The sequence below is a fragment of the Lissotriton helveticus genome, chromosome 4_1, assembly GCF_964261635.1.
Source record: "Lissotriton helveticus chromosome 4_1, aLisHel1.1, whole genome shotgun sequence".
NCBI classification, from domain to species: domain Eukaryota; kingdom Metazoa; phylum Chordata; class Amphibia; order Caudata; family Salamandridae; genus Lissotriton; species Lissotriton helveticus.
Window position 1 is genome coordinate 723,241,210 of NC_136063.1, and position 17,612 is coordinate 723,258,821.

Sequence of the window (17,612 nt, forward strand, 5' to 3'; positions counted from 1 at the left end):
CAGGGCTGCTGATTCAAATGCTACTAGTGGGCATGCAGCACTGATTGTGCCACCCACATGGCTAGCCCTAAAATGGTGTCTCAGGCATGCCACCGCACTGCCTGTGTGCAGTTGCGAACTGCCATGTCAACCTGGCCAGTGTCCCCACTGACCAGGCCTAACCCTTCCCTTTCTGTACACATTGGTCACCCCTTGGGCAGGGTGCAGTGTATGTGAAAGGTAGAGCATGTACTAGTGCAGTTGACATGCTCTGGTAGTGAATTACAGCCATTTTTGTTTTTTCACTATTTTACGGCTATCTTGCCCATAGGCTATCATGTGGAATGCTGGCTACAGAGGTTACCTGCATATCTTCCCTTAGGAGCAAGATAGGACTTAAAAGGCTGGTATCCCTGAACTTAGAATTTAATAACACATCTTTTAGGAAAGGTGGTTTTCAAATCCTGTGTTTGAGAACAGCACTTCTAGAAAGTGGCTGTTCTCTCGTCTGACCTTTCTGTGTGCCATGGCCTGTTTGTGAATTGACTGTCTGGTTTGTGAGTGACAGGGCTGGGGGATTCCAGGAGACAGAATGAGTCCGCCCAGTGGTGAATAGAGAGATCTGCATCTAGATGGGAGGGAGGAGTTGTACCTGGGACCTGAATAGGACTGTGCCCGCCCCCCACAGTGCTGGCTCCACCCCCTGTGGAGAGGCCAGGAAAACAAAGTGCTCAAGGAACACCCAGAACTGGTTCGGACCGGGCTCAGAGCCCTCCTGCACAAAGGGAACAAAGACTTTTAGGGGTATAAGTATAGGACCCCAGACTACAGAAAATTAGATCATCCTGGAATCAAGAACCTTTGCCAAGGAAAAAGCTGGAAGACTGAAGAAGGAAGACTGTCCTGCTGTTGCTTTGCTGGACTGACCTGCAGTTGCTTTGCTGCCATGTAGAGGTGAAGGACTTTGCTTTGTGCTGTGTCCCCTTGCTTGAAGGAATCTCCAAGGGCCTGACGAAAAGCTGGCTCCCTGTTAAGAAGTCCCAGGTACAAAAGGACTTCACCCCCAGCTTCCCTGAACTCTACTGAGAGAGTTCTGTCCTTCCTAGAGTGCGTGGGCCAGTTGTGGTGCCTCTGGAAGTTGTACCTGTTTTGGGAAGCTCGAAACCAAGATTTTAAAGACTTTCTGCAAGTTTTATTGCATCGCTCGCTTGCGGAGCGCATCCCCGTCAGTGCGAGGAAATTCCCGCCACTACGAAGGCCGAGATCGTCGCAGCGCCTGTTGCCGCTGTCAGAGTCGTCACACCGCTTGCTTGCAGACCGCATCACGTCGCTGCGAGAGTCGTCGCAGAGCCATCGCATCGAGGGGCCGTGAGAGGAGAAGATCGACGCTGAGCTGCGCACCGGAGATCTTCGCCGCCCCGAAGATCGTCGCATCGTACCTTTTGCGAGCCGCTTCCACCGAAACCTGTGCACCGGAATCCACGCAAGGTATCGCATCCCTCCCCATACAGACCGGAGTCACCGCAACACGCCCCCTATGTCCAGCGGGGTTGTCGCATCACCTCCCCAGGATCTCAGGAGTGACGTATCGCTTGCTTTTCCACGCTGCAGCTTTCAATTTGAACTTTTGTCGCATCTAAAGTTTCTGTTGGCTAAAACGTGACGCAACGGTGGATTATTTTAACGCAATCTTAAGAACTCTTTTGAAACCAAATTCTTGAACTGTGTAAGTTGGATTTTTGTCTTTTTGGTCTTGTGTAGTTTAGATTAAATACCTTTATTTTTCTAAACTGTTGTGGAGTCAGTTTGTGGTGTTTTCACTGTGTTACTGTGAGTGTTGGTACACATACTTCACACATTCCCTTTGATAAGCCTGTCTGCTAGTGCCAAGCTACCAAGGGGGTGAGCAGGGGTTATCTAAGGAGTGTATCCCCCTTACCCTGACTAGAAGCAAGGGTCCCTATTTGTCACAAGTGCCAAACTGTGCAAACTAGAGACCCCCAAATCTATCATTGGCGAAACAAAGTTGTCATGTTTATGCGGTTGTCAGAAACTAATCCCTTCTTGTGTATTTGAGAAAGTTTCTAGTGACCTCTGAGCTAGCAGGCACTCACAATTAAGTATAATATATTCGGTAGAGACCTAGTCGCAGGGGCGGATTGGCAATGCGGGCATTTGGGCATCGGCCGAAGGGCCGGTGTCTCAGTGCCCTCTGTGGGCCGTTTTTTTTCTCCCCTTTCCCAGTCCACAGAAAGTGGACTGGGAAAGGGGAGAAAAAAAACTGCCCACAGAGGGCACGGAGACAAACACAGAGAAATGAAAGCAGCCTTGTTGTGGGGCCGTACAGCAATCATCAGCTGTGGCCTCTCCCTCACCCCTGCCCTGCCAAGCAATCACGCTGAGGGTGGGGTGGGGAGGGTGATTGTTTGCAAGAATCGGCCTCCCTGGGGGCCAGGTGTTGCTCTGACCTTAGAGCCATTTTCACCTCGGGCCCCCCTGGGGCCCATGCAGCCCAGACACAGTGTTAGTCTTAACACCTCGCCCACAGCCCTTCACATTCAGGGCATAGTGGGCATAGTGGGCGAGGAAGAATGGGTCTCGCTGTGGGGGCCAGGTGATGTTTGGAACTCGCACCATCTTCACTTCAGCCTCCTCCTGGCTACCTGGCTACCATGGATGACCCAGCAGCTGTGTTTTGTGCTCCCCTGCCACGACATTGCCCTGAGGCCTGGAGGGCTGAGGAGGGCTGATTAATTTACTAATTGCAGGGGCCTTACCTCTGTTCATGTGCTCCTCAGCTGAAGTTCTGGGGAGGGCTAAGTAGCTTAGTAATAGCAGAGGCTTCGCCGCTTTTCACGTGCTCCTGCTGGAGGGCTCGAATAATTTTGTGACAGAAAGGTGCCGATGCTGATTTTTTTAGTTGCTCAGCATGTAGGCCATTGTCACCTTGGCCCTGTGTCCTGCACAAGAACAGTATCCTCCTACTTTCAATCCTTGTCTGTGCAAATGGTGTTTGATTTTTCTTATGCAACTAACAACCATTGACAAAGCCAATAGTCCTGGCTGCTTGTAGGTGTAATGTTACTTATTTTATATATCTGGATGCAATGACAGAAGCAGCGTAATACCAGTCGGGAGCAGGGGCTCCCGACTGGTATTACGAAAGGGCACGCCCCTTGAATGTGGGCCACGCCCCTTAAATGTGGGCCACGCCCCTTAAATGTGAGCCAAGCCCCTTAAATGTGGGCCACTTTTTCGTCAGTGCCCGGGCCAAATTGTGATCCCAATCCGACCCTGCCTAGTCGACCTTAGTCCTATGTCACATCTATAGGATATATTATTCCAATGCGCAGAGCCTATTGGGAATATAGGAATTACACTACAAAAGGAGATCACAAGCACTTTAGAACTGGTTAGCCGGTGTAATTTGGAAGAATTCCAAAAGCCAACAAAGGAAGGCAAAAATCTGGGATAACTCTTTGAAAGGGCCCAGCCTAACAGAAAGAAATTAAACAGAAAAAGCGATCAGAAACAAAAAATATATATAATTATATGGTAAAATTGGTTAATGCTAAATGTGTGTATCTCATGTTTTGTTTACTCGCACACACACACATCTGTGTAGGAAAAATGTTTCCTACATATTTTCAACGTATAGATTGTTAAAAAGTTTGCACGTAGCCATGATCATGGTATGAAAGAATATAGTTAAAAGTTTTCATTGTGCCACACTAGTTTAATTGACATGTCAGTGTAAATATAAAAAGGGTTGCCACACATCAAACAAGCTTAATGAGGGACTGTTCATTGAAGGATTCGCCTTTGTTGTTCGAACTTATTTGACAGCATTGCCTTTCTTACACATTAATTAAAACAAAGTTCAGACAGCTTTTGTCGATGTTCTCAGTCTTGATGATATTAACTGGTGCTTTAAGTTCATGGCTGTAGTCAAAGTGATGATCTACTGTTAATTATTTATGATCCAAAGTACCGGCAGCACGTGACGTGTAGTGTTTACTCCTCATCAAAGAAGGAAAGCAATTATTCTGAGAGCTGAGAAAGCACCCCTTCTTCTCATGCACTAATTAGGATGGATCTTGAAATAGAAACCTTAAATCATTACTAGAACAGAGTGACCATTTATGCAGATGTATTCATGAAAACGAAGAGATTGAGAGAATGGACAGAAACCTTACTTCTTACGGATTCAAATGACAGTGTTCTTGGACCTTTCCTCCGGTTAAACATTATATAACATTATGTCCGCTGTATTCATAAAAACACGAGAGTAAAATTGTTGCATCATTTAATGTTTCACTAATGCGACCCCACTTCCGTTCTGTTAAGCCCGGTAGAGTAGAGTCATGGCCGCGTTTATGAACAGCTTCCTCGCTCAGGAACCTTAAAAATAATGACGCACTTGCATGCTGTGGCTGGGTAACCTATAGCAGAGGAGAGTGGTACATCAAGGGTGCCATGAGCACTAATGTAAGGAAGAAAAATGGAGCCTCTAAGACTGGGTGGGGTAGTAAAATACATCAATTGGGTGCCACTTCACCTGCTGCACCATAGATATCTACACCTTTGGCAGGGTAGTCAGAAGGGTTCACAGTTGCACATCCTATATCCATTGCTTGTAAACTTAGGGACAGATTTACTCTCGGCTCGCATTGCCCTTGCGCCACACATATGACACAAGGCAATGCTAGCCTTTAGGTCACATGTACTAAGCCACGCAAAACCACAGTGCATGGCACTGCATGGTTTAGAAAACCTAGAGTAACACAAGCCCTTCTCTGCATTGGTAAGGTGTTCCATGGGTGGAGAGTCGGTATTTCCATGCACCTACCCATGTTTTTTGGAGCTTTCCAGATTTACTAAGACTAGTAAACCTGGGAATGCATAAAAAAGTACACTATCCCAACAGTGGAGAAACAAGGAGACATTTCTTTATTTCTCCTTGTTATTTCCTCTTTCTATGTGTGCTGCATTCTGCAGCACACATTGAAAGATGAAAATGCCTCAGGGACTGTTTTTGTGCTGGAATGTGTCACTTCCAGCAGAAAAACAATCCTCCCTGTAATGCAGGCACACTTTCACCAGGGTGGAAGGGTGCCTGCATTGGTGCCAAGCAATACCGTCCATCATCCCCTTTGGTATCGCTTTGTTCGCCCTAAGTTGGCAGAGTATGCCCAGACGTGGGTCTCTTACTCACTCTGCCACTGGATTCAAGATAGCCTGGCTGATGAGGGTTATGAACCCGAAACTGGTCCCAGGATGCTTGTTTCTGGTCCAGGGAAGACATGACTTGGCAGTTCGGGCTAGACTGTTCCCATGAGGCACAGGGTCAAACTGATTTGCATATGGCCATGTCTGAACTGGGGTAGTGGAGTGAGCTAAAGAATGATGATGGATTAAACCCAGATCAGTTGATTGGGGGTGAGTGTTTGATTTGCTCAAACACTCCGTCCATCATCCCCTTTGGTATCACGTTGCATTGGTGACAGACAGCACTCAGTGCCCTAGTGCAGAGACAAAGCAGGACTAGGAATACATCATATTTTAGTAAGTATGGCGCATTCCTGTTCTCGCCATTTGATGCAGTGCAGCAAGTTGTTTAGCAGCGTTGCGCTAAATCTTGGTAAATTTGGAACGTTCAGCCTACATGTGTGATCCCTGGTCACAGAGTCACGGTTCTACCACCAATTAAGTCAGGGAAATAATAGGCTGTCATTTAGAATTTGGCAGCAAGGAGAACCACAGTAAATTAGCAGTTCTCCTGCCACACCAAATTAAACAATTTCCCCCTTTTTTTTATAGCGCAAGGAACCTCTCATTGACCAGCGGAAAAACCTCCAAGGAAGCGACCTGTCCGCAACAAGGTTGACACCTTTCATGCATCAGGTGGTCTGCACTGTTGGATACAGTCTTCTCAATTACTATTTTCCCTGTACAGATACACCACATGTGCCATGGTGATCCCAGGCAGATAAAACAAAGAATATGTTCAATGTACAGAGAGAGGCTCCTTGTGCTTTAGGACCGTTGCTTTTCTGTTTCTCACAAACAAACCACAACCATGGGAACTTGTTAATTAAAAAAAATAATGCTAAGAAAGGAAAAAAGCATGGCTTCCAGAGGTAGTAGTATCTAATGAAAATGCCCCAGTTCTGTTCCTGTGCTAGTTGCCAACACCAATATGGTTAGAGAACATTGGAAAATTAAAATGAAAAGATCACCACTATTAAAAATTTTTATGTTATGTAATGTCATGTCAAGTTATTTTATGTTATTGGTGTTTTAATAGCACGTTAATCACCCATGAGGGCAGGTGCTCTGTATCACTTGTGTGGGGCCAGCCCGGGGTCTTACTTGAAAAGACAGGTCTCCAGCTTCCTGAAAATATCAAGAAGAAAGTAGGAGGTTCTGATGTGTTGTGGGAAGTCGTCCCAGGCTTTATGGGCCAGGTATGAAAAGGCGAGGCCCCTTGCTCTGCTTTTGTGCATGAAGACGGCTGTAATGCCAGAAACCGGTCCCCGGAAGCTTGTTTCCTTTCCAGTAAAGAATTGGCTTGGTAGTTTGGTCTGCCCTGTTCCCATGATGCACTGGGCCAGGGACAGACTAATTTGCATGTAGCCAGGTTCTGAACTGGGATGGTGCAGTGAGCTAAAAAACGGTGATGGATCAAGCCCTGATCTTTTGACTGGGTAGGAGTGTTCTGCTTTATTCAGATGCTCTGTCCATCACTACCCCCTTTTCTGAATCGTTTTGGCCACTATAGGAGTGGAAGGGTATGCTCAGACATGAGTCCCTTGCTCACTGCACCATCAGGATTCAAGCAAGCCGGGCCGAAGACGGCTGTAAGGCCAGAAACCGGTCCCCGGAAGCTTGTTTCCTTTCCAGTAAAGAATTGGCTTGGTAGTTTGGTCTGCCCTGTTCCCATGATGCACTGGGCCAGGGACAGACTAATTTGCATGTAGCCAGGTTCTGAACTGGCATGGTGCAGTGAGCTAAAAAACGGTGATGGATCAAGCCCTGATCTTTTGACTGGGTAGGAGTGTTCTGCTTAATTCAGATGCTCTGTCCATCACCACCCCCTTTTCTGAATCCTATTGAGAGACTGGCAGAGCGGAGGTGTCTGGAAGGTTGTTGAAGGTGAATGCGACTGTTCAGGTAGACAGAGCCAGTGCAGTAGGGGGCTTTGCAGGTGTGGGTGAGGAGATTAACACATGCATGCTTGTGTATTGGGAGGCCACGGGGTTCCCTAAATTGTGGACTGATAAGGCCTCAGCGTTCAAGGCTGAGGACTAGTCAGACTGCTGTGTTTTGGATATTCTGTAGTCTTCTTGTGAGTTGATTTGTGATCCCTGAGTTCAGGGTGTTCCATAGTCTAGTCTGCTGGTAATGAGGGATTTTGTGATTGTTTTCCTTGTGTTTTTTGGTAGCCACTTGAAGATTTTCTTCACAATCCTTAGTGTGTTTAAGCTGGCCAAGACTTGGGCAGTCATGTCCAGTATGTTGTCTACGATGATTCCAATATTTCTCATTTGCAAGCAAAGCTTGGATCCAAGGTCTGTGGGCCACCAGACAGAGTTCCATGGTGAGGCTTTCTTCCTGCAGTCCACCACCTCGGGTGGTAGTCTGCAGAATTGGATTTCATCCAGGTGGCCTCTTCTCTCATGCCTGTGGTGAACCTGTTCCTGGTGTTTGGTGTTTTGTCTGAGAGGGACAGTATCAGGTACATGTCATCTGCATAAGTGAGGATGCTTATGTTGTGAGCTTGTATGTGGTATATATGAATATATATTACCTACTGGCAGTCACCAGTGAATAGTTATAGTTAGGACCTAAATATTATAGCAAAATAGTTTTTTGACTTGCTTATATTGGGGCCGTTTGATGAATCTTCACAAATTTTCCCAAATAGTGTGTCAATTTGTCTAGTTGTACATGGAAAGTTTTGGGGTAGTTTGTCAAGCAGGGGCTGAGACAGAGAGGGGGTAAAAAATGTGTATTTCTGATTATATTTCTCATAGAGCTTTTACACACAACTACAGCCCGAACCGCTGAATGGAATTACACCAAATTTGGCAGAAAGATATATATTTTGGTCCAGAAAGCAAGCTTTTTGAGATTTGGTGTAAATCTGTTCAGTAGTTTTTAGATACTAGTGAAAAACAAATATAGTTATCTAGGGTCACTAATAATCCATGGCGCTTCGCGAATCCATGCACCAACAGCAATGCCATGATTGGCTGGCCACATCCTGTGTAGAAAGTTACGGCCACCATTTTAGGTATTGGGGAATGATCCCTGATTGCAGAAAATGACATATAATGAAGTTGAAGGGGTAAGGGTAGGGGTATCCTGACCCCATGGTACAATATGGGCTCTGTGAGGGACCCCTGATGGGTTAGAAAATACCCCTGAATCTTTGCGAATCAGCTGTGTTGCTCAATGAGGGAAGAGAATAGCTGGCTGCAGGGAAGAGAATAGCTGAGACTAAGAGAGCCTTGGGGGAGAAAAGGGTCTTGCTGGCTGTGAAATGAGTGTCAAGGAGCTGGACTTGAAGGCCAAATAGTTGTTAGAGTCTAGCAAAAATGGTGGGAGCACAACGGATGTGCCCAGTGCAGATGAAAGAGTCCATATACCCAAAGACTTGGTGTCTCACTTTGAGGTGTGGTGATATAGACAGGTGGTTTCAGGCATATGAAGTAGAGGTACAAAGGATCTCTAAAGAGGTTGGAGAGCTGGCCTTTGGAGTTGTATTTCTGGTGATGGGAGGGACGACTTACTGGCCCTAAAAAAGGGGAAGAAGTTGAGGTATCCACCATAAAGGAGGCCTTGTCAGTAAGTATAACTTCACCCCAGAGGATTGCAGGATGAAATTCAGGGGTAGTCAGAAACTGTGTCACCAGTCCAGGGGGGATTTAGTGTGGTACTTTTCAAATGTTTACTATTTTTTCATTTTTTTTTTTTCAAAGAGAGCAATTCAAGGATTTTTCCTCAGTGTCTTTTGGAATGCTACTATTCTACGAAAAAAAGTCCAGACTCATCTGTGTCTGTTCAAAATTATGGTGCATCTTTTACTTAGAACAGCATATGAATATAAGGGGTACCTCTTGCTTGGAACTCTTTTTGCAAAAAAAATCAGTAATTTCTCTAATAAGTAGATTTTTTTGTTGCAGATGAAGAACAGCATTGTTTGAAATCTCTGCTTTTTCCTGAAAACATTTGCTGGATCCAACGCAAAAGTCTCCTGGTGTCTTGAATGTGATGGCTTTAATATTACAGTTTGTTTATCTTAAAAAGTCATGTAAGTCACCGTGTGGATATTCTGAACACCTCCGATTTTGAAACCAAGTTGGTGTTCTAAAATTAGTCCATTCTGTACTTACTTACATACACATATTATGCAGTTTGGGGTTTTTCCTTTAATCTTTATGATAATTTTTTCCCCACTGTTGATTGATGATTCTTTCAACAGTACATCACTTTTGGTGTATCAATATAGAACTTAAGGACAGTAAAAAAGTTAAAATGCACCCACGGAAGACAATTGTATGGTCACAAACATGTGGCATTTTGCACAGTGAGTAAGCATCTTACTTACATTTTTGAAGGCAGGTTGTAATATAATGGCTGCAGCTGATAGTGGTTCTCTCAAGAGTTCTGTACAGATAGACTGCCTGCTACACCTCGTTTGTCCTGCATCACTTAGTTGCAGCAGCTTTTTGGAAATATTTTTAAGTGCTTCCTCATGGACGTTGTCCCATGTAAATAATTGTTTGTGGGACCCCTGGGTAAGTGCTTACTTCAAACAATACAGTACAGATATTTATCTGTAACCTTCTTTTCCCATCACAGTATTGTAATATGCTTCCAAAAATCACTTTGTTGTGTGCTACCTGAGGTGCTTTTGCACATAAGTGTATTTGTAAATAGTTAAAAAAGTTGTTTATTTATTTATATCATTGTAGAGCGCCTGAATCACCCCAAATGGGGTATCTCGGGGCTGAGGACGTATAGAGGTATGGGAAGCAGTATTAGAAAAGTAAGGATTTAAGTTTTTTCCTAAAGCCTAGATAATTAGTGGTGAGGCGGATATCCAGGAGTAGTTGGTTCCATAGTTAAGTTTATTTGTTAATTGTTTGGCTTATATTGTATTGTAATGTGTTAATGAAATGTATTTGTAAACCTTTAAAAATGTATATTACTAATTTAACTTATGGGTCACAAACACACCCATACAGCTAATCATACATGAACTCACATACCAGTAGAGCCATTCAAACAGGTACTGACACACCCACGCATGCACTCATATACCTAATGGAAACCCCAGTCAGTCACACACCCATTTACACATGCAAACATCTACTTACATAGACTCATATGCCTATAAAGCACTCACATCCATACAGACATTCGCACACCAAGTCACACACTGATACAGTGTTCATACATCCAGTTATACAGTGATATACCCACTAACATGCTCACACACATAAACCAATACATGTACTCACACACCATGCCATACACTGATAAAAGCACACAGAGACTGTCACCTCCATGCACACACCAATAAAGCCACTAACATACCCAGGCACTCACCGATATAGCCACTGACAGACCTAGGCTCACACTGATGCAAGCTCTGGTGCACCCAGGGACACACCAATATAGTCACGGACGTTCCAAGACATACACTGATACAACTATTGATACACCCATCCACACTCCGATACAGAAACTGACACACCTAGGCACATACTCATACAGCTAGTGACACTCAGTCACATATCGATACAGCCACTTAAACATTAAGCTAAACAGTGATTCAGCGTCTCAAACACCCATATACGTGCTGATAGAGCATGTTACACACCTCACCACATACTAATACAGATACTAACACAACCAATCAAACACTAATGCATCCAATAATACACCCAGACATACACAGATGCAGTCACTGACACACCCAGACCTACACCAATGCAGAAACTGACACAACAGGCATACAAAAAAGCAGACACTGACACACCCAGCCAAACTCTAATGCCTCCAATCACACACATTGATTCTTACACTGAGACACCCAGGGACATATCAGTGCATTTACTGACACACCCAGGCATACAGCAATACAGACACTGATACACCCAGCCAAACACTAATGCATCCAATAAGCCACCCAGGCACACACCAACACACCCAGTCTCACACCAATACAGTTAGAGACACATTACAAACACAGTTAGCTCTTTGTTATATCAGATGGTGGTACTAAAAAGGAGCTTTTTTCTAGGCAGATTTTTTTCATTCTGTTCTTTCAAAACAATAATTTACAATAAGTCAACACAGTAGTAAAAGGGTAAGGATTGGTAAATGCAAATAGGCAACTCACTTCAGTCTTTAAAAAAAGATTAAGTGGTAACCAGAAGCAAACAAAACTAACTAACAGCAAGGCTTTTTCACTGTGTTCAAGTATCCACCCACAGAGGATATTTTAACAGCAACAAGCATGTGGCACTTTGCACAGTGAGTAACCATGTCACTTCATTCTCCGCAGGCGGCTGGTATTTTAATTACTGCAGCTGATGATGGTTCTCCCAAGGGTATTGTAGAGGTGGACTGTCCTTCTGCTCCTTCTTACTTCAGCATCATCCTTTCATAAAGTGCTTCCACATGGAACTTGTACAATGTGAATACTTCTTTGCAGTGCTTCTGTAAAACTCCTTTCTGCAAATATTACACTGCACATATTTTGCTGTTATCTTCTTTTCCTCAGAAGGTATTGTGAAGTGCTTCCAGACATCACTTTATTTCTTCGAGGTGGTGTATCTTGCTGCTCATCCTCAACCGGTTCTGGATGTTCATCCTGGACAGAAGATGTATCTGGTTCTCAATCCTCCTTCTAGTGACTTCACTGGAGAACTAACTATTTTTCTGTGTGGTTTTCCATGTACATGGTTGGAGTACTAATATATCCAATCAAAAGGGAACGTTTGGTGTGTCATTGGATGAATATGTGAATCTAGTCAGTCTGTAGATTCGTGGATTCACAAACTAGCAAATTGGGTAACTTTCTTGAAGAACAGTTATAGGGTGCCTTATATATACTTGTAAGTATGTTCACACTGATGCCATTAATGAAAATGAAAGGGTGTACATATTTAAAACCATTTATATAATTTTCAGCAGATATATGAATTTGGATTTCTGATAACATGATCATGATCAAAAGCCACAGAATACTAGTCCCATCCATGTTTTTAGGACCGCAGAGGTACAGTGAAATGAAAAAATAATTTGAAAAAAAAAATAATGTTTGCTTAATACATTAACAAAACATTTTTATATTTTACATTAGGCGCATATGTGATGTTTTAAAGTGTATATATAGTATATTTATTAATAAAAGAACATCTGTAGTTTAAAAAAAATGAAATTAACTTAAAAGTTTAAAAACATTTCAGGAATATAATAATTTAGAAATAGAATTTGAAAACCTTAAAAATTCACTGAAAAACAACAAAGGTTATTTGGAGGTTATAGTTAGGAAATATAATAATAAAAACCTTAGAAATTCACTGAAAAAGCCAAAAGTTACAGGGACCTTATAGTTAGGAAATAGAATTTAAAAAACCTTAGAAATTCATTGAGAAAACCAAAGGTTACAGAGAGGTTATAGTATGGCTCAGATTTCACTTGTAAAAAACCACTGAAATTCAGCAGCTATATTTACCTGAGCTAACTATAACTTATCTCCCCACAATGCGTTGCCTATTGGCTCACATATTACTTTACTCATGACAAGGTCAGTGACATCACTGATGACTTCATTGATGACATCTCAAATGCCATCAAGGATTACACCATCCAGTGAGTGTAAGTGTTTCGTAAAAGTGCCTGAGTCTTAAAGATATCTACTAATCTACTGCATAAGTTAAATTACTATTGTTTCTGTACAACTTATGAGTGATACTAACAAATGTCACCTGGGTGGCTGTGTGACTGTCTGAATCTGTGTGTGAGTGGCTGACTGAGTGGCTGTATGGGTGTGGGAGTGGCTTTATAGGTAAATAAGTGGGTGGGTGAGCAACTGTTAGGACGGTGAGTGTCTATGTGAGTGGCTGAATGGGTGGGTGAGTGGGTATGTGAATGGCTGTATGAGTGAGTGAGTAACTGTGTGGGTGGCTGTATCAGTGACTGAGTGCTTTTGTGAGTGGCTCTAAGTGTGGGCGTGTGCGTGGCTATATGTGCCACTGAGTGGCTGTCTGAACGGCTCTACAGGTGAGTGTCTGAGTGTGCAAGTGGGTGTAAAGTGGGCTGTAAGTCCCAGATGTTTGATGAAGCCATTTAGCATTTCTTTACGGGCCAAATCTCTATTTCAGCCCATTAAGAAATGCTAAATGGCCTTTTCAGATGTACAAAGGGACAAAGCAGGCCATTATTTGCAATTTTTACATGGTAGAAATTGCAAATTGTGACAGAGATTTAGGAAACATAAATAGGGTTACCATTTGTGATTCCTAAAGCGCATGTACAAAGCATTTCCTAAGCACATTCAGCATTTAGGAAATTCAATTACCATCGACTTCAAGTTAATGGTAACCATGTGTACATTTAAAAAATGCATTAAAAACAGAATATTTTCATTGTGACACGAAACACACTTATGTCCCAGGGCATATCTTTACTTACTTGTGCACTAGGAAATTCAAGGTGCCTCCTGGGGGCACTTAAGCTCAGAGCTACCCTTGGCTTTCCAATTCTTAAATTGAGATTTCCGATTAGGACATCGCAGTTTAGGATATGCAAACCATTTCCTATTTCGTCCATAGGCGGGGATGCACTGGCATTTCCTATTTGCAATTCCTTTAAAGTGATTCCTAATCTGTAGGAATCACGATTAGGGATTCACAAATTTTGTACATGTTCTTTTGTGTTTATTAAATTCCGATTCCTAAGGAGTTGCTATTTAAGAAATGCAAACAGGGACTTTAGTACATCTGGCCCTATGTATCTGCGTAAGTGGCTGTGTAGGTGTGTTAATGGGTGTGTGAATAGGTATGTGAGTGGTTGTGCGGGTGAGTGAATGTGTGTATGAGTGGCTGTATAGGTAAGTGAGTAGCTTTTTTACTAGCTGTATTGGTGAGTGAGTGGTTGTTTGAGTAGTTGTATGGATGAGTGAGTGGGTATGTGAGTGGTTCTATGGATGAGTGAGTGGGTGTGTGAGTGGATGTATGGGTGTGTAATGGGTATGTAAATGGTTCTGTGGGTATGTGAGTGGGTGTATGAGAGGCTGTATGGGGGTGTGAGTGGTTCTACAGATGTCATCAGTTATGTAATCAGTGACATCATTTGAAATGTCATCAGTGATGCCATCAGTGATATCACTGACAATATCATGAGTGATGTTGTCACATGGTCCACAATGCCATTGTCGCTTTCCCTAAGTTAGCATGAGCCCGTGGCAGACTGTCTTCTGCTCCTCGCACATCATTACACGAACGTATTTTGCTTTGTGACACACTGCAACTTTCATACAAAATATGTTGCTATTTTTGCATTCTGTTCTTTCCTAGGATTTAGTCGGACATTGCAGACAAGGTCGAGCAACAATGCCCCTTGTTAACTGTTCTGGTCAGGCCCTAGTACCTAGACAAAATATGCAGATACAGCTGATGTTTGGGAACACATACTTTGGTCATATAGGTATAGACGGGTGGGAAACATACACTTGGAGAGGCTTCTTTCCAGAGAAAGGAGTGATACACCATCTGTGATGTAGATCTTTCATCTATAGACTGAGGTACGGGGTCTGCTACGAACACCCAGAGATCTTCTGATATATAATAATTTTGCTAATGTAGAAAGGGAGGGGGTTAGGCTACCCTGTTGTATATAATGACAGTACCTTTTATGATTTACAGACTACTTGCTAGGCTTGAGGTAGCACATTAAAGCATACAATGCTTTGGGTCAGAGTGACGGGTCTGAAAGACCGTTTACCACTTTCACAGGTTGTCCATACTTTAGGATATCAAAGTGCGGGAGCGCACACTGTTGGTGATTCTCTGGCTCATGAAGCAGCCAAATCTGCAGTAGCCACAGTTAAAATAGCAGCAGTTACTAGATCCATGAATAAAATTGATGATGATATTTTGACGCCTATAGCCGCATATCAGGACAGTACTCCTTTTCCCCAATGTGAGCACGATAGTTAAAATAAACATTTTAAACTTTTTGCATGACTCTGTCAAATCTTATTGTGGACTAGTACGAGAGTGAGAACAAAAGAGCGTGTCCTGCAACCATGATTCCTGAGAGGGTTGGGAATGTTGTGTTGTGGGGTGCCTAATCACTTGTTCCTCTGTGAGTGAGTAGGAGGGTAAGTGAGAAACTATAGCCAGACGGTCCTTGGGCTCATGGATACTCAGGGAGCAAGATTACTCAGTCCCTGCCTACTGAGGTTCCATGATCTCAAGCATTGTTCTGTGGCTCCACAGAATCCCTGCAACAATGTAATATGTGAGGTCATTAGCATTGCATTGCGGGAGCATAATTTATAGTTAGCTCTGGTAACTATAACTGCTGAATTTCACTGGTGTCCTTCATATTGCTATATCTTAACCATGTATTTTGTGTCTCACTCAGCCACTGAGGATAATATGCGACATAATCTTTAATTTATATACGCTCCACATGTAGTGTTGCTAAAATCATTGTATCTTAAAACAAGGGGATAGGTTTCAACTAAAAGATGCAACTCAAAAAAAGAAGGTGATGGACTTAATGCTAACATTAAAATTAGGAGGGAACAAAATAGGGTTGGCTCTAATCAGCAAGGCTGAGCCCATATAGCAAATAACAAAGTAAGGGGCCAGTGCTGATAATATTTACTTAGGGCTAGGACTAGTCCTCCGTAAACAGAAAATTAATTCCAGAAAGGGTACTGCTGTTTAGTCGCAATTTTATTTTGTAGAAAATCAACAATTTGTTATAAAATTTATCTTTACATTAGAGAAGAAAACATTGGAAAAAATCAAGAAGAGAACGGACACATCAGGTTGCATTCAATTGAACACATCAAACATTCGAAACTTCAATCATGTCACATTCACAACACATTCGGCACATTCAGACTAAACTCAAGCATACCACATATTACTGTTGCAAAAGGAGAGAAATGCAAAACTAGGTCTGCGTCAATTGAACAAAAATTCAAAACAATTGTTCGAAAATAGTACAAAACCATACATTTTTACATTTTTAGACATTCATTACAATTTAATACAAATGGTAGTGTACAAGAAATTCTAGGGAGTATGCAAGTAGACGTAACTCCTATACACAAAAGCAGACCAGTGAGATATTAGGCCTACGCGTTTCAAATCCCCTTTAATTCGTCGGAGATTCTCATCAGGGCCTTGGGCAACTGAAGGGAAAGAAGAAGAACATACACAAAAGAAGTTTTTTAGAAAAGAATTAAAGCAATAGTGACATGTGAAAAAGAAACAAATGCAAACATGGCATATACTGTTAGGAATAACGATGACATACACTATTAAAAGAAAGTAATTGCATACACTGTTGAAAAACACTGCACAACAGGAGTCTCAAAACTTAGTGAATCATCAACTGGGGAAACTCCCTGGGCGGGAGGGACACTATAGTGGAACATCTAGTCGTGAAAAGACTATGTGGTGGTCCATGGATGACAGGAAGACCCCTGCACTACACTGGAGGTATTAAATTCCATGCAAGAGATCATAAAATTGGGGATTACTTACCACAAATATTGATAAACAGAAAGCCTATGTGGGTCCGGATGAAGAGAGCTTCTCTATGGTACAAAGCCTATGAATAAACAATGAGGTCTAATCGGTCAGTGAAAAATAACTAAACTGCTATTCTAGCGAACAAAGACATTGGTAGTAACTTACCGCTCTGTGAAAATCGGTGAACACAGGCGGCAAAGGAATAAGTGTGTCCAAGTGGGCAATCTGTAAGAAAATATTGAACCTTTTTAATGGGGACCTATACACACAATGTAAGGGCAGGTGGAAAATTACGGTGACATAAACGGCTACCTTAAAGTGAAATATATGCCACAGTCAAGTGAACCATGAGATGGGGCGTCGTCTTATAAGATGAACGAAAACATCGAGATCTTGGTATGGCGGCGTTTCGTGCTTGCTAAAATACGCTCTGAGTTCTGTAAGAGGTTTAACCAAATGATTGTGATTGTTAGAAGTTGAACATGAATTCTAAAAAGAGGAAAGCGAAAGGAAATCAAGGGTGTACATCACCTATGAGAAGCAGTCGAAAATGAAAAGCTTCTGCCGGTTTAAGCTGTAAGGGAGGGGTGGCAGCGTCCGCACATGCAAACTGAATCGCGTGTGCTATAAGGGAAAGAAACGACAAATGGTTTGGAATTAGAATCAAAGTGAGGGAATCTCAGAGAGGCCCTGTCAGACGAAACCGAGAGACAGGGGCACACGGGGAAGCTGGCACTCGCTCTTACCGGGAGGAGAGAATCCCAAGGTTTCTTCTACGTGCTGGATTGCCTGTACATCGGCAAAACAGAGCAAGAAGTGCGTCAACGCATATCACAACAC